Below are 22150 nucleotides of genomic sequence, written 5' to 3'. Positions count from 1 at the left end.
GTTTCCTCCCAAATGGTATTTCAGCCTACAAATCATTCACACTGTGCCCACCTGCATTAAGGCTAGGATGTCAATTTTTAATGGCTATGCAGTGTCAGGCTGCTTGGTGAGTTTGAACAGAAGACCCACCTGGAAAGCAAGTATCTCTAATTAGGTCTTAAATGATAAGGAAAAGCAGAGGATACTCTATCAACCCCTGGCAAAAATCAAGAGATGGGGAATTTCTCTAACAAGAATGAGGCTTTCTCCCCTTCCAACCCAACCCACTCCCCTAATACATAAGTCATTCCAAATAGCTTGTGGCTTCACCATCCAAAAGTCTTCCTCTGGGTTCCATGCAAACTCCAGTGTCCATGACGTAGAGCGTGCATTCAAGCTCAGTCCGTTCTGCCTCATTTCCCACTCCTTTCTTCCAAGGCTGCCACCTGCATTGGCGACCTCCTGTTCTTTATATTCTGGGATGCCCTCCTTTTCACCCCTGACATTTTTGAAGACTACTTGAAGTCCCATCATTCTTATGAAACCGTGAGCAACCCCTGGACGGTGGGGGGTTTGATTCCTCTTGAGAGTAAATAAGGTAGAAGTTTGTGAAGCTCTCTCTCCAGCCATACCTGACACTCCACTTAAATGAAGAGTCATGGGCCTCTTACCCATCAGACCATGTTCAGGGTGAGAACCGTTTTCCTCATGTTCCTCATCTTCACCTTACCTTGCACATAGTTGGTGTTCAATAAGGTTTGTGGGATTGGGCCACAGGAGTTAAGAAAGCGTAATAGACAGTGTTTGTTTGTATTAGTCAGGGTTCTCCAGAGAAACAAAACCAATGGGAAATATGTGGGGTGGAGGCAGAGGGAGGGAGGAAGGGAGGAGAGATGGATTGATCTATTGATTGATTATAAGGAATTGACTGCCCCATTATGGAGGCTGAGAAGTCCCACAGTCTGCCACCAGCAAGCTGGAGGCCCGGGAGAGCCAGTAGGACAGTTCGCTCTGAGTGTGAAAGCCTGGAACAAGGGAGGCCAATGCTTAAAGTGTCAGTCCGAGGGCAGGGGGCCAATGCCCAGCTCAAACCATCAGTCTGAGAGACAGATAGAATTCAAGCTTTCCTCCACCTCTTTGATCTTTTCTGGCCTTCAACTGATTAGATGAGGCCGGCCCACAGTGGGGAGGGCTGTCTGCTTGACTCAGTGTACTGATTCAGGGCTAATCTCATGTCATCTAGCTACATATCTGGGTGCCCTATCATATCCAACACGGGTAGATATAAATATAAATGTATATATATATATATATATATATATATATATATATATATATATATATAATTTGGTATTTAAATTCTCCCTATCATGAGATGCCTGCAGAAATGACCTCATGTGTGCAAGTATTCTTAGGGGAGGGGTTGACAAACTTTTCTATAAAGGGCCAGATAGATGTTTTCGGCTTCTCTGGTCTCTGTGGCAATGACCTGACTGCCGTGGCAGAGGACAGCAGCCATAGGTGATGTGTAAATGTATGAGCATGGCCGTGTTCCAGAAGGATGTTACAAAACCAAGTGGTGGGCCCCATTTGGTTCCCAGACTGTGGTCTGCAGATCCCTGAAAATGCCCGACAAAGAAATCTTGCACAATCCCCATAACATAGAAATGAATGTTGAGCTGAAGAGACCTTGACCTGTGTTTTCTATCCAGGAAATAAATAAATAAATAAATAGGCAGATGTGAATTTTCCCACAATAAGATTTCTTTAAAGAAACATTTTTTTCCCCCACAGCTTGTGGCCACACAGCAGTGAGCAACATTTCCCTTTCTCTGGTTTTTGTTTGCCCGTTCCTCTGTACAGTTTGTGAATCATTTGTGTTATGCAGTCCTTAAGTCTATGGAAATCATTTTAACTGAGTTCAGAAATGTGGGCTTGGGTGGGAAATCTTCTTTTGACTCTATCAAATGGAACACAATTGTCCTCGTTTTTGTAAAATGGCTAATGAATTCGTGAATCTTGCAAAGAACTCAAAGGTAAGGGACTAAGGGGTACCTCTGGTGTAAGGGGCTCCAGAGTCAGCATCCCATTTGTGAACTAATATTAATAGATTGATACATAGAACAGGGAACATCATTTTTTGTCACTTCAATATTGGGACCAATTTCATGTTTGACCTCTGAGGTTCCCATCTGTCCCACTTCTTGAATATTTCATGCCAGGTTAAAAAATTACATTGATACTTGCAGCCATTTCCAGAAAAACAAGTTTGAGTATGGCTAATCGGACTTTTGGGGAAATATAGAGGGGGGGGGAAAGTCCACTGAGAGGACAAAAAGGGCTGTTGACTTTCTTTCCACAAGTTCGTGAACTTTGTTTCCTGTTTGGGTAGTTTTACCATTTATAGAAATTGAGTCATGTCAAGATGCGTTTCACACAAAAAAATATTAAACTTTTTCTTGGGCATTAGTTGGGCCCAGTGTAGCCTGGAAAGACTTGGCAGAAAAGTCCGCAGTGCTTGGAGATGAGTGGAAACGATTTCTCTGGAACGTGGTCCACATGGGCGTAAAATCTCCTCTTTCTAGCTTCCCTTGACTGTAGGGCTGAAACTTCAGAATCTTCCAGGATCGGGACGACAAAGAGCAGTGTTGTGGAGGGAGCCTGTCCCATTCCCCACATTTCCCCTTGTTTCATGACCCACGTTTCAGTGCCGTCGTGAGAACTCCACATGCAGGGCTTCTCACTCAATCTCTCTGGTTACGGACGTTTAGGCTCCCTCGTGAAGTTTTACCAAATGCAAGCTGGTTTCTGATGGCGGAGAAGATTCAAAACTGTCTGGGAGAGGCATTTCCCGGATGTATCCTTGTCAAAGGCTAGCGTCCCTCAGAATTGTAAAGTGTTCCTGTCAAAGGAGCTCCGTTTTTCAAATGGTTTGGGATACGACTGCATGCCATACCCTACAATGCTCGTGGAAGGGGTCAGATGCAGGAGATTCTCGAAGGCTCAGAGATACGGGAGGCTATGAATGCAATTAACAGGCTATCAACCAGCATTTCCCTCATCCTCTGGGCAGTAGAAACTCATTGTCTCAGAACAAGGAATAATAACTGCCCCCCACGCGCCAGCGGTCCATGAAATACCATGCTGGAAGGGCTGCGCAATTTTGTTAAAGGGCGGATTATCATTCAGGAGGCCTGGGGTGGGGCTGGAGAGTCCACCATAAATGGGATGCTGGCCTGGGGTGGGGCTGGAGAGCCCCCAGGTGGGGCTGATGTTGCTGGTCCTTGGACAGTGAGCAGCAAAGTGACCTCCGGGACCACCCCCTACAGCTGCACGTTCTGTCTTCCCAATGTTTTATTCTCCTTTATCTGAACCTTACCTGAAGCCCTCGGTATTGTCCATCCTGGGGATTGTTTGAATCCCCACCAGCTCATTCAAGCCGAGCTACCCATTTGAACCGTCTGAAAAGCGTTTAAAATAGCCCGGTCCCAGAATGATGAAATCGGAATCTCTAGCGCACTGTCTGAACATTGGAAAAACAATTGGTGTAGCATTCATGTAATGTAAAATTAACCATTTGAAAATGTATGACCTGCTAGCTTCTAGCACATTCACACTGTACACAGCCATGACCACTATGGGGTTTCTGCACACTTTGTTGCTTCAAAAAAACTCTGTACCTGTTAAGCAGTCACTCCCCACCGTGCCCTGACCTCAGCCCCTGACAACCCATCAGTCTGCTGCCTCTATGCATTTTCCTATTCTGGACATTTAGAATGTATAGAATCATTCAAACGTGGTCTTTGGATCTGGCTTTTTTTCACTCAGCCTGACCTAGTCAAGGTTCAGCCACAGTGTAGCATGTTTAAGGACTGCACTCCTTTTCATGGCCAAGTACTATTCCATGGTAGATCTAGACCACATTTTTGTTTATCCGTTGATATGTTGATGGACGTATGTATGGGTTGTTTTCACTTTCTACCAATTGTGACGACCCCTGCTGTGAACATTCATTTGCCTGCCTGTTTTTAAACATGTTTTCCTTTCTTTCTTTCTTTCTTTCTTTCTTTCTTTCTTTCTTTCTTTCTTTCTTTCTTTCGTATTTATTTATTCATTTTGAGAGAGAGAGAGAGAGAGAGCATGCGAGTGGGGAGGGATGAAAAGAGAGGAAGACACAGTTCCAGGCAGGCTCCATACTCAGTATGGAACCTGACTCAGGGGGTGATCTAAGAAATCATGTGATCATAACCTGAGCCGAAATCAAGAGTCAGATGCTTCACCAACTGAGCCACCCAGATGCCCCTGAACACCTGTTTTCAATTCTCTTCAGATGTATGTGTAGGAGTGGAGCTGGAAGATGATAGGCTGATTCCATCTTTAACTTACTGAAGAAACACCAAGCTCCTTCTGACAGCGATGTTTTTTTTTTTTTAAAGTTCCCCATTCAGTTCTGTCAACACCCTGTGTTGACGGTTAGTGTCTACAAGGAAAGTTGGCCCTGTTAACACTCCTAATGCATATTTGTTTAATTCAGCGGGGTCCCTGGGCCATAGCACCAGCATTCGCTGGGAACGTGTTAGAAGTGCAAATTCTTGTTTCCCATCTGAGACCTACTTAATCAGAAGCTCTGAAGGCGGGGAGGGGCAGCCCCATTTTTAGCAAGTCCTCCAAGGACTTTAAAGCTTGGGAACTCATGCCCTACACACAATTTCATAACATGCAACGTTTTCACTTAATTGGACACTGTGTGCATCTTCCCACATCATGAATCCTTATTTGAAAATACAATGAAATATCTGTATATGATATTGTAGAACAAAACAGACCCATTAGCACTCAACAGTTCCTTTTCACAGCAGTTGTGGGGCAGGGGGAGGGAAGATATCTGGCTCCTCCCACATTTTCCCTAATACAAATAGTACTGAATGAATATTCTTGACAATTTGTATTTGCCAACATCTCTGAATATCTCCATTGGTCGAGTTTAGAATTATAACGAGCGGATTATAGAGTTTGGGCCAGCCATTTAATTTCTCGGTGCGCGGTTTCTCTGTCTATAACTGAAGAGACTTCTGGGGGGCTGTTCAGAATCATCAGGTGAGAACAGAAACTGTAACTGAACGCACAATGCCACTTGTGAGGCATTTTCATAACAATGTCCACGGCCTTGAGAATGTCACTCCCAGAGGATTCCCCCACCCCCAACCATGGAAATATCCTCATTTGATTTGAGCTGAGGCTTTAATAAGCCTGACCTAAGCTGTTTCACTTGCTCTGAATTCTTAAGGGTCTCCAGAATCTTTAAGCTTCACCTGTGCATATCTTTGTGCCTGTTTGAACACACTCAAATTTCTGGTGTGAGTTTGATGAGGGAGCATAAGGTGAGGTGTCACCCTGGAAACCGCCCCAGAACAAAGGAAAGGGAAAAACCAAAGGTTAAGAGATCACAGTCATGCAGGACAGGAGTCTCCATGAGTTCACACATGTCTCAGTAAATGACAAGAAAAACGCAATCTTATCAGCAGCCTCATCTCCAGAAACCTACAGACTCAGTGTCCTGGAGCCCCAACATCACCCTCCCCTCCACGGTGATGTGGGGGACAAAGGCAAGGAGGATACGGCAGGTAAAATTAAATGTCCTTATAACCTGCAGCCCATGGACAGATACTTGAGACCGGCAGAGGATAACAGCCCTCCAGGAATTCCTCACTGTAATAATGTTGACGCCTTACTAGAGGGAAAACAACCTCAGCTTGGCAACAGCAAGGTCCCCGGAATCTTAGGAGTCCTCGTTAGCATATTAAAGGCCCTCTGGAGGCCTCCCCTTGGCCTTTACTTCATAGTATATAACCAGTCACTGTGCAAGACCCCAGTGCAGCTCCTTCTGCCCACGGGGTCCTGTCCCCGTGCTTTAATAAAATCACCTTTTTGCACCAAACACATCTCAAGAATTCTTTCTTGGCCGCCGGCTCCGGATGCCCCCACCCCTCCAAAATCACGTCAAGTTCACCTCAGGTAGGATTTGTAAACGGTATATGTCTAGATGATATTCCACTTCTTAAAAATAAAAGCCATGGATGAGAAAATGCATCACCCATCATATGACTGGGTTTGGGTTCGAGTCCAAAAAAGAGTCCTTATGTTGCTTGTGTGCTCGTTTTTATAAGTGGTGATTTTGCTCTACCGTTGGTTTTATGATCAACGAACCCAAACAAGGAAAAATGTGGGGGAAAGCCAGGGAGGAGTACGCCCTACAAACCCGGAGAGGGTGTAACTGAATACTTGAACTGGATAAAGTTTAGTCAATGGGGAATGCTCTGCTTGACTGTGTGGCAACTATATAGATGGCCGGATATGAAACAACCCGAGCAGTGTGAGATGCTACGAATCAAGAAGCCAAATCAAGTTCCAGCGCACTTAATGTATGAATCGAGGATTGTCCCTCGCGTGAGAAGGAACACACTTCTTTGCATCTTGTCTGATATCAAAAAGTATGAATAATTTCTCCCTCACCCTCTCCCCCGTCTTTTTGCCCCTGATGCAGAGAGTTCAGGGGACAATTTGAGATTCTTGGTTAGCATATCTGCTTCCAGCTCCTTTCTATGCCTGTGGTGAGATCTTTCTTTTATATCCATGTTTATGGAGGCTCCTTTAAATCCTTTCTGCAGGAGACGCAATAGAAAAACCGAAGACCCAGAAAGCAAGCAAAGGCAGAGTAGTGTGCCCGACAACATAGTTGATATGGGGACGCGTGCCTTCCAAGTGTCCACAGCGTGGTTCAGAGTTTGGGAACGATGACAACCTTAGCCTGACAACAGCCAGGCCTCCTCAGGATCTTGTGAGTCTTTAGCATATGAAAATCTCACTGGAAACTTCCCTTGGACTTTAAGTCCCTCCCCCAGTATCACAGCCCCAGTGCTGCTCCTCCTGCCCATGGGTCTTATCCCCGTGCTTTAATAAAATCACTGTTTTGCACCAAAGACGTCTTCAAGAATTCCTTCTTGGCTGTCGGCTACGGACCCCACGAACCCCACCATCACCCCTGAAAACCTCATCACCATAAGCACTCATGGGTCATACAGCGACTTTAACTGCTTTGAAGGTACCTGCCCACCCAGGCCCCTGCACCAAGACTGACGTTTCTTCTAATAAAGATGCATTTTGGAAAGACTATTCTGGAGCAGATAAGAGAAGCTTCTGGCATGTTTTCATGAGCCAGAATGAGAAGGCATGAGATGTGTGAAAAACAGCGCGCGTGGGACTGCTTATGGAAGCAGACAGGAGCCGCTGTCTTCCTGTTCCCTTCTCTACGGGAGATACTCGCCGTCCCCAGAGTTTCAGAGCAGGGACTTGCTAAGCAGGCGGTCTGAAAAGGGAAGGGTGCAGACACCGTTCATGCACACCTGGACCCGGGCTCTCCCGGCAAACAGGATTATCCTCTGTGTTTCGTAACGGGGCGCCTGAGGCCAGGAGGAATGCACATCGGGCTGTGAGCGCATTCCAGGTCCTCCGGCAAGTCTCCCTCAGCCTGTTGCCGCAGGGAGGCTCGATTCTCTGTGTCCTCGTCCACCCGAGCACGTCCTCACCCCGGAAGAGACACGGGGACTCCGCGCTTGGTGCAGGAGGTGGGATCGGCCCCTTGGCCTGCGTCTGCCTCCTTAAATGTCAGAAGCGGTGAGCAGAGCATCATTTGCATGAGGCTTGCGGAAGGCAGCTCTCCAAGGCTCAGCCGCAGAGACTTCGGAGGTGACGGGGACCCCCCCCCCTCACCCTCTCTGCTTTTAGACTGGGGGGAGGGAGAAGAAAAATATAAGCCAAGCGGGATTTCTGGCAGACCCGACAAACGCAGGGTTAAATAAAAACAGTGGTGTTGGTGGAAAAGCCGGGGAAAGCACGCCGGCCCCAGCCCCTACTTCATGTTAATTACTCCGTATTTGCTGCAGCCTGAGAAAGACACATTTGTTATGCAGACAGTGTTCACAGTCAGGGGCTGATCAGGAATGGAGCGGTGGCAGGCCACAAAATGAATTAGCTCTCTGAATACCAAACTGGAAAACCGATTCGAACCGGAGCGTGTCACTCGGACTCCACCAGGGTTAAAATAGACTCCACACCCATGAGACCCTGCTTTGTGACCGCTGCTAATTGTGGGCTATTTTTAGGCACGGCCTTGAGAAAGGAAGGATCTGGGAGAGAGGGCAGCGGTGTGCCCAACAACGGGGCTCATTTACGACACTGGGGTTCACAGCCCTCTCTCCAAGCCCGTTTCCCATGCTCTGGAACGGCCTCTCTGTGCGACTCAATAATTTATTATTTACCCTCCTCATGAATGTGGGTGATTCCAGCTATTCCGAGCATGTGCTCTGCAGAGGGGATGAACGCAAAGCTTCACTGTGCCCAGAAAGGAAGCCAAAGGGCTCTGGGGACATTCCCTCCCTGCCCTTGGTGACACTGCCGAAGAGTGTGCCAATGAGACACTGCCGAGAATCTGGTGTGCAAGAGGCAGCGAGCTCCAGGGCGCCTGGGTGGCCCAGTCGGTCAAGCCGCCGACTCCTGATTTTGGCTCAGGTCATGATCTCATGGTTTCATGAGTTCGAGCCCCGCGTCAGGATCTGTGCTGACAGTGTGGACCCTGCTTGGGATTCTCTCTCTCTCTGTCCCTCCCCTGCTTTCTCTCTCTCTCTAAATAAGTAAATAAACTTTAAAAAGATAGTTAAAAAAAAAGAAGCAGTGAGCTCCAAGTTGCTGTGTAGGGCACAAACACGGTCCACAGAGGGGGTAGGGGGCACAGCTCTCGTCAGATTCTGGTGGGTACCCACTGAGTCTGTCGGCCAAATATATGCATGTACACACACAGACACACACACACACACACCATAAGCCACTAGGAGGGAAGGAGGCATGTTGGCATGGCGCACTGCAGAAGTGTATTATTCTGCAGAAGATATTATAAGTTCATCCAAATTTTATAAGCCTGGCATTGCCACATGTCCAGGTTATATAGATTCATCTTTCTCTCGAGACAGGCATATCCCTCCAAGAGGCTGTGGGTCACCGATCACAGTGTCCCGTTCTGTGATCAAGATATGACAACTTGGTGCCCTGTGGTCGTTTCCTTGAGATGGCCCTGAGTACGACATTTTCCCCAAAATGCCTTTCTCCCCCAATGTTGCAAGACAAAGGAATGGCTACACAACTAACCAAGGAAAAGTCCCCACAGCTCTGAATCCCCTCAGGGTTAAAGGGTACATTTATCTCGTATTTTTTGCAAGAACAGAAACTACAGGTCACAGATGACCCCTACGTCTCTCTCCAGGGCCTGAGATGACTAATTCTCAATACATCAGAAAGTCCCATGGGAAATAATTCTTCTGGGGAAGTGGGCCTCACGTGGTGGATATTTTGTAACGTCTGGGGATATTTTCGGTTTTCGAAACTGCTGGAGGTCGGGGGATTGGTACCGCTATCTAGGGGGTCGAGGCCAGGGATGCTATCAAACGTGTTGCAATGGACAGGACACCCCAAAGGATCAGCTGGCCCGAAATGTGGGTGATGCCAATGTTGAGACACTGCGCTAGGAGTGGTTATTTCTGGATCCCTGACAGGTTGAGAGAGAGTAGCTATGTGAGAGAGTAGCGCCCGCAGTTGGCAAAGCAGTGAGCAGAAAACACTTAGGAAAGTCATTTTGCAAGGGACTTAGTTCTTCTGAATGTGCCACACTGGCTTCCCGGATCCCAGACAAGCCCATCAGGTCTGTACCACCTAAGGGAAGACACAGGGTTTGTAGAGTGTGACAAGTGTGTGGCTGATTCCTGGAATCACCCTGCCTGAAACAGCAGAAGTCCATGTCTGGGCCCCGGTCCATTTTAAAATCTGTCTCAGATTCCTGACAATACTGAGAAAATATGGCAGTGACCTCCACCCTGGGCTTGGCCCTCCCCTGGCATATAGTCCTCTAAAACACAACAGCCAGTCTAGGAGCCCATGAACAGCAGCTCGGTCATCTACAAACGTGTCATTGGAAAGAACCTTAATTAATAAATGTTCTCTGTGATATGTGACATGAGATCAGGCAAGCATTCTCAAAATACGAGATTTGGTTTGTTCACCAGGAAAATGGAGCTTATCCTACGAGAGGATTCTCGAAGACCCCTCTCCTGGGACAAACCATATATGTGCATCATTCCTGAAAAGGGAGTCCTGACGTCCTTCACATATAACACGCCCCACGACCCTCACTCAGCAAATTAGGGGAAGGGGGATTTTGCGAGCCCTGTGTTGTGCGAGCCCCGGGGAAGTAGGGCAGTCTTATTAACCACCAGGCAATCATTTGGCAATGGACATGGGCGGAGAAGAAGGAGGGAACGCATGGGTCTCTTAGGTACGGAACGTTAGACATGGCTGCCGCTTTCCATTTAGGATTCAAGAGTGAACGGTCTCTGTTTTCATGCAACGTAGGTGCCCCAAGGCAAAGGCTTCACAAAGGCCTTCCCAGAATCATCACGTACTGGCTGGTGCATGCACGCTTTGTTCCATGGTGCTTGTGGCTTCTTATTTGTGGATTGTATTTGTGAGAGGGGTGCGTATGTCATTTGTGTTTTATGCCACGTGTCTCCAAGATTGTAAGTTGGCTTAAGAGAAGATATGTATCCCAGAGGTCAGGGCTGGTCTCCTCCTGGAATCAGACTGCATTCCCGGGATGATTCGGGAAACGGACTGATGACATTGGAGGGGCGGGGGTGGGGGTGGGGACACAACTCTAGAGCATAACGGCCATTCTCAAATGGGAGGGAGCTCCCTGCTCATTTTGGTCGGTCCCACACATCCTGTCTCCACACATTCTGTCTCGCCCAGCACATAACAGGGGATGCTTTTCTTGAGTCTGACTTCAGCTTCACGAGGTTATTCTGTAATCGGCAATAACAGAGGCTCCCTTCCTGACAGGTTGTGCGAGTGCTACTTTCTGTCCACGCACTGCCCCAGACTTCTCGGCACATTGTTTTTGTCGGGTCAGTGCTTAATCTCCGCAGACCACAGAGTGAAAATGAATGTACCATCTGTGTAGACATGCCTCTCATTTCCGACACTCTCAGAAAGAAATCTCTGAGAATGTTCTCTGGGAGGGAACAGTAGCCTACACCAAGATACGGATGCCAGGACGCGGAGGAAACACAGACACAAAGTCCGGGAAAGAACGAGACACAAAACTGAACGCCGCGGTGGTAACCTAGGGCAGTGGCGTCTTCACCAAACGGTGGCCAGGACGCAGAGTCTCCCCACGACACTGAAATTTGCACGACGGCCGTGAATAAGTAAATGTGAATCCCTTCGCAGAGATGAATGTGATCACACTGGCTGCCACCCTCTCTTCTACCAATCTGAACGTTTTGTCAAAGAGCAATTCATTATTTCTAGTTTGATTTGATTCAATCAGTGACAGCTGAAAAGCGTTTTTCTTCTTAGACTCAATATTGGCTAATTTTAGGAACAGTCCTTTTTACACAAGTACCTGCTTAAATTACTAAATCATTACGTTGCATTACCTGTGGTGTTATTTTCCTTCTCTTTTTAACATTCCTCTACTTGGCAAATGTTTCTTCACCTATGGGTGACAAAATTCATTACCGAATTTCCTATTACCCAGGGACGTATTTGCAACACCGTCCCAATTTCAATATTTGAGCATTCCTCTACAAATTATATTTCTTTCATTGATGTTTTCCATTTCCCTAGAAATTGACACTTCCTGAGCCTTTGCTGTATTACCTCCCTGGAGGGTGTTCTGATCTCACACACCTCTGGTAGGTTTGAAATTTCTTCCTGAGAAACCAATAGTCATTAGGTAACTTTACTGGCAAAAAACTTCCCTTTCATTCCTTAATGTTATAAACTTGTGGTTTTTTTTTTTTAATGTTTATTTATTTATTTTGAGAGAGAGGGAGAGAGAGAGAGAGAGACCGTGAGCAAGCATGAGCATGGGAGGGGCAGAGAGATAGGGAGAGAGAGAGAATCCCAAGCAGGCTCCCTGCTCTCAGCACAGAGCTCGATGCAGGACTCGATCCCACAAACCATGAGACCATGACCTGAGCTGAAACCAACAGTTGGATGCTCAACCAACTGAGCCACCAGGTGCCCTGTAACTTGTGTTGCTGTCTTAACTTGAAGCAAGAAATTGGCAACATGTCAAACTCTTCACTCATGATATATTTCCATCACAACTTTCCCTGCCCCCCCACCAAATAAAAACTCCTAATAACTTTATAAGGGATATATAGTGTATGTAAGGACAAACTGACCAGCATCAGTTATAAATGGATGTCGGTCCTATGGCAAAGCACTTGTAGGGCTCTGGTATCTTACCACCATCTCTGTCTCTCTTTCAACGGGCTGAGAGTCTTTCCCTTCTACTTCAGAACAGATTCTCCATGATGTAATCACAATACACCTTGTTCACGTTCCTCTGGTGACATTCAGGGTCTTTGTCTGTAAATCTCATCCACCATTTAAGGTCTGAACCAAGATCCAACAACCTTCATGAATACTCAGGTCACTGCTCTCTCCCTAAGACACCATACCGTTTATGCTATTGTCTCTTCTTGGCTCATATAACAGTCAACTCAATGCCATTTAACTTTTCATTCACTTCTTCAATACCCGTTCATCAATCATCTACTACGTGCCCAACCAAAAAGGCTCGACCCCAGGCACATAGCAATAGGGAGATAGAGAGACTCAATGCCCAGCTCTTAGAGTTTAAAATCTTGAAGCAGAAACAGACATTAAGCATAGAAACACGCAAGGTATTTGTTTAAGACCATGAGTTGCACTTCAAGAAGACTAACGTACTAAATAAGATAGGGACTGGTCTTCTATAGATCACAGCTTGTCTGGGTGAAATTCCCAGCAGTGTCTCCAAAGAAAAAACAAAACAGAGAGGGGAAGAACTAAAGAAAAAGACACCATCTGGGTGAATCATTTCTATTACCGTGTGTAGATTCTTTGCAATAGCACCCACCCTTCTCTGGACAAAAGTCTTAGTGCAGATTTCAGATATTCCAAATGTTCTCTGATACCCTGAGCCTTTGCATTTGCAGACTTCCATGTAAGATGGGAGTGGACACTGCACTCTTCTGAAGGCCAGATTAAAGCATCTATCGCTTTCTAAAAGTCGGGTGTGGCTCACACACTCATCTGGGCCACCTTTACTGCCTCTTATCTGTAGCCCACATTCAGTACACCCACCTAATCCCTGAGACTTGCTCCTTAGGATCTTATAAAACACTCCCAGCACCTCCTAAATCATACCAGGAGGTAAAAAAGATCGTTGTTATTATTCCTTTCGAAACCTATGTTTTTTTTCTCAACTTCCTCTTCTGCACTGTGATGGAATACATTTCCAGCAGGTTCTCCGTTTCTGTCTTGAACATTCTCTCCCCACCTCACGCTCAGGTTGATTCACACCGGAAGATTATATAACAATAGCCTGTCAGTATGGCGCTGGTCAAATTTCACGTGGCTTACCTGCTTTATGGGACTTGATCTCGGTAGACGGACCTCAGAAATGATTCGATGGTGGCTCAAAAATCTGTTCGAGCATCAACCAACACGTAGTCAGAATCCTGGCTACCTAACATAAAACACAAGGTAAATCATGACAAGAGACAATAAAACTTGCTCCGGCCTCAAACGTTTACCGCTCAGACCTTGGGCTGGTTGCTGAATATAAGCAGAAACATCTAGGTGCCTGCCATGTGTAGCTGTGAGCATTGGTACAGACCATCTAGTGAGATGCATTGCATTTTGCCTCTTTTTCTGAGGTAGACACCCAGTGAGGAAACAGAAAGTCTGTGTCACTGTTCAAGAGAATGTCCCCATTTCTTGGTCTCTTATTATCCTATTGTGTTTTGCTTTTTGTGCTGTGGAATACTGTTCCTTACTTTTTAATTCTGTGGCATTAGTGCTGAAGCCACTTCAATGGCTACAACCACCCCCAAATTTACCACTTTGTTATCCTGATTATTTTGAATTGTAGCCATTTGAAAACCAGCAGGTGAAGGGAGAGGCTTTCCCTGAACTTCCCTCATTTGCCTAAAGACACGTCCTCCAAAAGGAACGCAAACTGTCATGGGCGCCCTCCTTGGGAGTGTCATCAACTGGGAAGATGGTCTCCTGTCACAGGAGAGGAGATTCGACCTCCAATTTACCCGCACACAAATTCGGTCAGAAATTGTCCTACCTCCACCTGGTTTTCCAAGGGCCCAGTCATCTTTCCTAAAATCATTTACTCTCCCTGCCTACATCCCCCTTCCCCTCCCCTATTCAGATCCTAAATTCTAAAGCCACCCCTCTGAGTTTTTTCCTGGGTATCCCCCATGTATACAGGAGATAGACCTGTTAACAAACTTCTGTGTGTTTTTCTCTTGCTAACCTGTCTTTTATTACAGGGGTCTCAGAAGAAAACGTTAAGTGGTAGAAGGAAAATTGTTTTTCCTGTGCTACAGAATCCTTCATGTAACTGTAGGTGATTATTTTTCCCTGCAACTCTTTTTACACAATTTCCTAGTGTTTATGGCATAATAACCTCGGACCAAAAATGAAAACATAATTTCTTATTTGATGAGGATGGCACAGTGTGGTCATTAACGACTTTCGTTTAAATTGTCTTTGATACTTGATACGAATTGTCTTTGATGATTGAATTTAATATATCCTCATGCTTAAATTGTTTGTGCTTATTTAAAAAAATTTTTTTAACGTTTTATTTATTTTTGAGACAGGGAGAGACAGAGCATGAACAGGGGAGGGTCAGAGAGAGGGAGACACAGAATCTGAAACAGGCTCCAGGCTCTGAGCTGTCAGCACAGAGCCCGACGCGGCGCTCGAACTCACGGACCGCGAGATCATGACCTGAGCCGAAGTCGGCCGCTTAACCGACTGAGCCACCCAGGCGTCCCAATTGTTTGTACTTACTTCAATCATTGGACTCAAGGATTATCTTTGCTGTTATCACCAAAATCTTGGGGAAAGCTATATTCATGAATCTTGAAGCAGACCAATGTTTTCTTAACACTTTGACTACACTTTGGGTTCTAAAGCCTGTGTTTTTTAGAGAAAATAAAACCTCATTTGGATGTAATTTCATTTTCTTAGTGTTACCTTACTTCATAACCAAAGAATCAACCCTTCATTCAATAATGTATTTGGTGAACACCAACTATGTATTGGTAGATGTTCCAAGTGCCGGCAGAGGGTGGTGACAAGGACAGGGAGTGTCACTGTCATGAAGCCTATTCATACAATAAGCAGATAGATATGTGAGCAAAATAATTTATGCCACCGCGCTGCTTCATGTGATGGAGAATTTGAAACAAAGAAATGGGATAGTCACAATGTCCCCCGGAGATTAAGAGTGATTCCAAGTTGGCTGGTGGAGGTGATATTCTCAACTTGTGGTTGGAGAAGGTTCCCCAGCACAGATAACACTCAGACTGTCCTCATGAAGACAGGGCAAGGCAGACACAGAGCCTGGGGAAGAGGGCTTGTCGCTTAATAGGGCAGAAGAAAGGGCTGCCAGTCAGAGGCCAGTGAGCAGAGAAGAGAGGAGGAAGAGAGGAGGCTCAAGAGGGGAGAAGGCAGCAGGGGCCACTCAGAGCCTTGGGATCTTGGGAACAAGTTTGCATGTTCTCTTGGGCTGAATGCGAAGGCTTTGGATGGTGTTAAGCTGAGATGTGTTTCTGCCAAAAAATCACTCCGTCTGCAGTGTGAATGTACAGTAGGAAGGGAAGTGCGAGGTGATGCAGCAAGAGACAGACTAGCACAGTGTGTAGGAACTAGAGCTCCAGGCCATCTGGGCTAGAGTGGCAGTGGTAGCCAGGTAGAAAATAGATAGGGCCGGCAGGATCTAATAATAGATTGTATATGCGATACGCAGGGAGGAAAAGAATCAGGAGGTCTGGTGGGATTTTTGTGTATTTAACATAGATGGGTATATCTATGGAGAGATGATACATAGATAAATAGATGATAGGTAGGGAGATAATTAATAATTACTAATTTAGTAGGTAGGCAGATGATAGGTAAAGATAGATGATGCAGAGATTGATGACAGATGGATGGATACATAGATGATAGATAGATATGATGGGTCGATAGATGACAGATAGATAGATAGATATGATGGATGGGTGGATGGATAGATAGATAGATAGATAGATAGATAGATAGATAGATAGAATGGATGGGTGAATGGATGGTATGATGGATAGATCGATGATAGAAATGATAGACAGATGATAGACAGATAGATAGATATGATGGATGGATGGATAGATAGATAGATATGGTGGATGGATAGATGATAGAAATGATACATAGATGATAGACAGATGATAGATATGATAGCTAGATAGCTAGATAGATGATAGATAGATAGATAGATAGATAGATAGATAGATGATAGAGCTATCAGTAAGCAATTTGTTTCTTACTTTCTGGTATGTGGACAGAAAATTTCAATGGTTCTCTCCATTTTCCAACAAAGTGACTAGAGATGATTATTGGTTTTTGTCATTTTGACTTGGTCCAGGTGAAGCTAGTCTGAGCTAAATAGCAAACTACACTCTGAGAAAGTCTACCATTACTCAAGAAAAGAAGTAAAAAGAAAAGCTTTACATGCAGAGTTCACCCCATCAGGATCCCCATTTCCACTGTGAAAGCCAGCTAACACCCGAATGCCTGAATGTGGACTGAACCTCATGGTCCTAAGGAAGAACATCTGTCCTGAAGAAGACTCACAGTCACATTGACCCACCATCTACAAAAGATAGACTTGTCCCAACATCCTACTGAATGAAGGTAGGTCCCTCCTCTCCTCCCCTCTCCTCTCTTCTCCCCTCCCCCCCCCCCCTCCCTCCCTCCCTCCTTCTTCCCTCCCTCCCTCCCTTTTCTTCCTTCCCTCCTTTTTCACTCCTTCCTTCCCTTCCTTCTCTCCCTCCTTTTCCTTCCTTCCTTCCTTCCTTCCTTCCTTCCTTCCTTCCTTCCTTCCTCCCTCCCTCCCTCCCTTCCCTTCCCTTCCCTTCCTTCTTTCTCTTTTTTCATTTCCTTTTCTCTGTCTTCTTATTTTTCTCCTTATTCTTCTCCTTTATTCTTCCCTCTTCTTCCCTCTCCTTCTCCTTCTTATAGATATCTTTGGATTCTTCCAGAATGTAATTTTAGATCTTCATGAGCTGGGGGTAAGGCACTGTGCTCCTAGCAGGATTTGACAGAGTGTGGTGTCTGGGGTTGGGTTCGGCAGGAAGCCGACTAAGAGGGTGATTCGCAAGCACAAAGTTTATCAGGATCAACACCTGTGTACAGAAAGGCAAGCAAGCAAGACTGCACACAGAAAGAAGGGAAGGCCATGGCATATGGGCTGCTTCTAGAAGCTGGAAAGTCAAGGACACGATTCCTCCTCATGCCTGCAGAAAAAACCACAACCCTGTCAACACTGTGCAGGGAATACCTGCATCACACTTCTGACCTCCAGAACAGTAAGATAGTAAATTTGTGTCATTTAGCCACGAAGAGTGTGATAATTTGTCATACGAGTGATAGGAAACTCCTACATCTAGTAAAATGTTAATGGTAGAACCTGTGTGACAGGCACATCGCTGTTCGATGAAAAAATCGTTCAAATTGTTTGTATGTTTTAAAATTTTCATTATTACATGAATATATTGTTGAAAATAAGAAAAACATGGTGGATCACCATAGTAGCTACTTTGGAATCCATTCTGTGGGAAGAGAAGGATCTGACTTTAGAATCAAATAGGGGATTGTGGAGACTGGGGAGGGGGTCAGACAAGTGGGGGCTGCAGGCAGGTAACTTGGGGTTTTCCTGAAACATGTATTCAGATGAAGGTCTCAGCTTACCCAGTTCTGCATACCCCCTCAGAAACAAGAAACCTGGAAGCTAATCAGTGTCTCCCTCCAGACTAAGGATTACTTATTCATTGATTTTTTTAAAGGTTTTATTTATTTATTTTGAGAGGGAGAGAGAAAGAGAGAGAAAGGGAGGGGCAGAGACAGAGGGAGAGAATCCCAGGCAGGCTCCTCAATGTCAGTGCAGAGCCTGATGCAAGGCTCAGACCCATGAATTGTGAGATCATGACCTGAGCCGAAACCAAGAGCTTAGATGCTCAACTGACTCAGCCGCCTAGGCACTCTCAAGGGTTATTTATTCATTCTTGAGCAGGTTGTTTAATCCAGAGCAGGTGTGTAATTGTCCATCCTCAGGAGACTCACAGGATGGTATCTCCCAGATATCCAATCCTGTTCAAGAGGATTTCTGGTGGACCTCACTTCTTCCGTCTCAGCTACATTTCTTGGATTGGATCTAGGCTCATGCAGGGAAGCTTCTTTGGTCTGTCCCTTCATTTGCTCTTGAGGAGAGCTCCAGCTCCATTGTCCCGGATGTCTGAAAACTGTCACACCATCTCCAGAAATCAAAGAGTCCCACTGGACACCAGGACGACCACATCCAAGTACCTAGAGGCATGGATCTTCTTTTACTCGTTTGTTAACGAAGCCCTCTCATGTTCTAGGCACTCTTCTTGGTTTGTATTATTTAGTTATTGCTGTGTGACAAATCATCCCCAAACACAGCCCTGAAAACAGCAAACGCTGATTATCTCACAGCTTGTGCGGGGGTATCTCACAGGTGTGGGGTGGCTGGGCTCCTGTGGCTCAGGGCATCTGATGGGGTTGCAGCCCATGTGTCGGCAGGGTTGCCGTCCCATCTGTGGCTCACTCATGTGGCTGTAAGTAAGCTTTGGTCTCTTGTTTCATGGTGCTCTGTCTCTCCACAAGTTTTCCTCACAATATGGTGGCTGACTTCCCCCAGGTGCAGGTGTGCACACAGTCGATAATGTTGCAGGACAAGAACCTCCTACAGGGGTGGGAACCTGACACTGTAGCTTAGGGAACCTGACCTGAATACTTGCAACGGGCAGTCAGCCGGTCTGATCTTTCCTCTCGAGGAAGACGTTATCTTTACCAATAAATTAATGGGGAGTAAGTAAACTGGCTACGTGCTTGAAGGGAAGACGCTATCTGTCTTCGAAAGCTGTTAGCTACACAGACATCCTTGGAAAGACAGTTCACAAGGAAGGCTACCAATTCCTCTGCTTGTAATACATGCAGAAATGCAAGAAATTCAAGAATTACGTCTCCACATCTTTTTAATATGTCTTGGGTAAATAATAAAATTATTTAGGGGTATATAAGGGTGCCTTTACTATGTCAAAAACTGAGACATAACGACTCTCAGTCCTCAGGGAAAATAGGGTGAGAAACTCCCCCAAAGGGTTAGTCTCCTTCCTGGAAATGAGACCTTTGCTATTCACACCATCATGTTTCACTGCTGCTTTTGAGCTTCCCAGGGCAATCCTAAAAGAAAATTGATCTTTGGACAACTCCGGGGCTTTCAAGTGTGAGTCATCCTGACCATGTGAATTGGGAAGTTAATTGCTACCATAACCTCCCTGAAAAGAAGTGAAGTACAGTGATTCAACATCATCAGCAATCCCAAACCAAGGTCGCGTTCATTGAGCAAGTGCGGGCCTTCTGGACCATAAGGCGGCCCTGAATGGAAGGTCATTATACTATCAAATGTGACACCTTTTATACCGTTAGAGATGCCTGAGGGGTAAAAACTGACAATAGTTTGTTTTAATCAGGTTCAGCGCACGCGCGCGCGCGTGTGTGTGTGTGTGTGTGTGTGTGTGTGTGTGTGCATGGGCGCGTATGCACGTGTGTTTATGAGCAAGTCTTTATCAAGACCCTTCATTATGAGGGATATTTTGGACATAAGTTATTACATAACGACAGTCAAATTGTGGGTCAGAAAGAATAAGTAAAAGGAAAGATCAAACATTTCGTGACTAATATGGTAAAACATCTTAATGTGCTTTTAATTCTTCTACTCAGCGAGTTTCCACAAACTGCCTCAACATCTCTACTTACGGCAGACAGAATCGAGTAGAGAAGTCACTGAAAAACAAGTTCTATGTTGTAGTTTATATCTGCGTGAATCACTGGAGCATCCAACTATTCTCGGATGACATACTCATATGTGTGTGCTTGTAACCTAAAACAGAATGAAATGGAGAGATGGAGAGATGGGGATGGCGGGAGAGAAAGAAAAGACTGCAAGGAAGGACGGGGAAGCCATGTGACTCAACCATTCTTTTTTTTTTTTTTTTTAATTTTTTTTTTAACGTTTATTTATTTTTTTGGGACAGAGAGAGACAGAGCATGAATGGGGGAGGGGCAGAGAGAGAGGGAGACACAGAATCAGAAACAGGGTCCAGGCTCTGAGCCATCAGCCCAGAGCCCGACGCGGGGCTCGAACTCACGGACCGCGAGATCGTGACCTGGCTGAAGTCGGACGCTTAACCGACTGCGCCACCCAGGCGCCCCTCAACCATTCTTAACATTCACCTCAGCTGACTTTCCTGGATCAACGTACAGATGTTCTGACGGGTGAGACGCGGCCAGTAGAAAGGAAGTATTTATCCAGATTGTTGGACCTGTTCACTGCGTAGCCCTATTGGGTACATCGCAGATGGTGTCATCTCTGGTGCCTTTGACAAAAACCGTCTGCACTCTTTTGCTTTAGGGAAATCATGTTCAACCTCAATTAACTATGGAGGAGGGGAAAAAAACCTAATTACTAAGTTTTAAAAAGAACTTAGCTACAACAAAGCACTTCATCACTTAAGAGACCGATCTTAGAGCAATGCTGAAGGGAATCTGAGTGCCCCCGTTCATAACTGTGGTCGTGGTGGCACAGTGCATTGCACATATTGGTGGTGAGGGTGGCAAATTATAAAAGGAAGTCCCTGGAGACCACGAGCTGTTGAAAATTTGAGTAAGAATGATGTGTCTTTGGCTGCAGACAGAGAACTGGCACTACGAGCTCTTACTCACTGCTGTAGCTGCAGTCAAGTGGGCTGTAATGGTCCCTGCCCTGTGCTAGGCCCACCCTGACATAATCCTCTACCGCAGTGCACCAGGATGGCTTTGTGTGACCAATAGAACTCTACTGTTGTGCAGGAACGGTATATGCCTCCCACCCAGTTAGGTCGTACAACACATTCTGGTTTCTATCTCGCTCTCTGTCTTGGCTCACTCATTCTGAAGAAAGCCAGTGGCCCGCCTTCTTGTAAGCACGTTCAAGCAACCCAGTGGAGGAGGCTGAGTAGTCCGTCGCAAGGAATGGACACTTGCAGCTAACAGGCTTGAGGCAAACCATCCTGCACACAGATCTTCCAGCCCCAGTCAAGCCTACAGACGCCTGCAGGCCCAGCTGACATTATGAGATAACCTGAGCCACGAATACCCAGCTCAGCCACTGCAGGATTTCTGAGCCACAGAAGCTGCGAGGACATGAACGTGTGCTATTGTAAGAGACTACATTTGGTGTATATTTTATTGTGACACGGCATTAGACGACTGAGGAATATAATCACCCACACCATCCTGCGCTGTGGGAACAAAATCAAAACATCGAGACTATGGCTGGAATGAGAAGTATTCAGTACAGAAACTTTGGACGCTGTTTGACATCGGTGTGCAATGACACAAATGTCAATGACCTCGACAGTCAGAGATTAGTGTGATAACTATTATTTACGGGGAACTCATCAGTTGCCATGATCTCATTCTGGCAAATATTATAGTCAATGTATTAAAATGCAGGATCTTTCAAAAAAATTTCTTAATGTTTATTGTATTTTTGAGAGAGGGAGAGAGACAGAGCCTGAGAGGGGGAGGAGCAGAGAGAGAGAGACAGGGGGAGACACAGACTCCAAAACAGGCTCCAGGCTCTGAGCCGTCAGCACGGAGCCTGACGTGGGGCTCGAACTCACGAATCAGGAGATCATGACCCGAGCCTGAGTTGGACGCTTAACCGACTGAGCCACCCAGGCGCCCCTAAGATGCAGGATCTTTCTAGATGATCATATTGAAGTATAAAATAGTTTTATTTTTTTCACCCATGTTCACATTTGAGAAAAAGATATAATTAATCAGATTTATGCTTGAGCTACACATGCTTATTCTAAGGTCCTCAAGGGGTGAAAACTGCAAAAAAAAAAAAAAAAACACGAGTAAAATTCAGGAAAAGAAAGGT

At 45.7% G+C, this 22150-nt stretch overlaps 1 protein-coding gene across 1 annotated transcript in view; it reads right to left on the bottom strand.

Moving 5' to 3' along the window:
* PUDP (pseudouridine 5'-phosphatase) overlaps positions 1–22150 on the bottom strand; it is a 472480-nt gene that overhangs the window by 163135 nt on the left and 287195 nt on the right. Inside the window, exon 6 of the transcript XR_005786018.1 lies at positions 13501–13606. The gene's annotated coding sequence lies outside the window, so the exon portion shown is untranslated. The remainder of the gene's footprint in view (positions 1–13500; positions 13607–22150) is intronic.

The sequence above is a fragment of the Herpailurus yagouaroundi genome, unplaced genomic scaffold (genome assembly GCF_014898765.1).
Source record: "Herpailurus yagouaroundi ecotype Mexico unplaced genomic scaffold, PumYag 248, whole genome shotgun sequence".
Classification (NCBI taxonomy): Eukaryota; Metazoa; Chordata; class Mammalia; order Carnivora; family Felidae; genus Herpailurus; species Herpailurus yagouaroundi.
The sequence above is the reverse complement of the archived record's forward strand: the minus strand, read 5'-3'. Positions and strand labels throughout refer to the sequence as shown.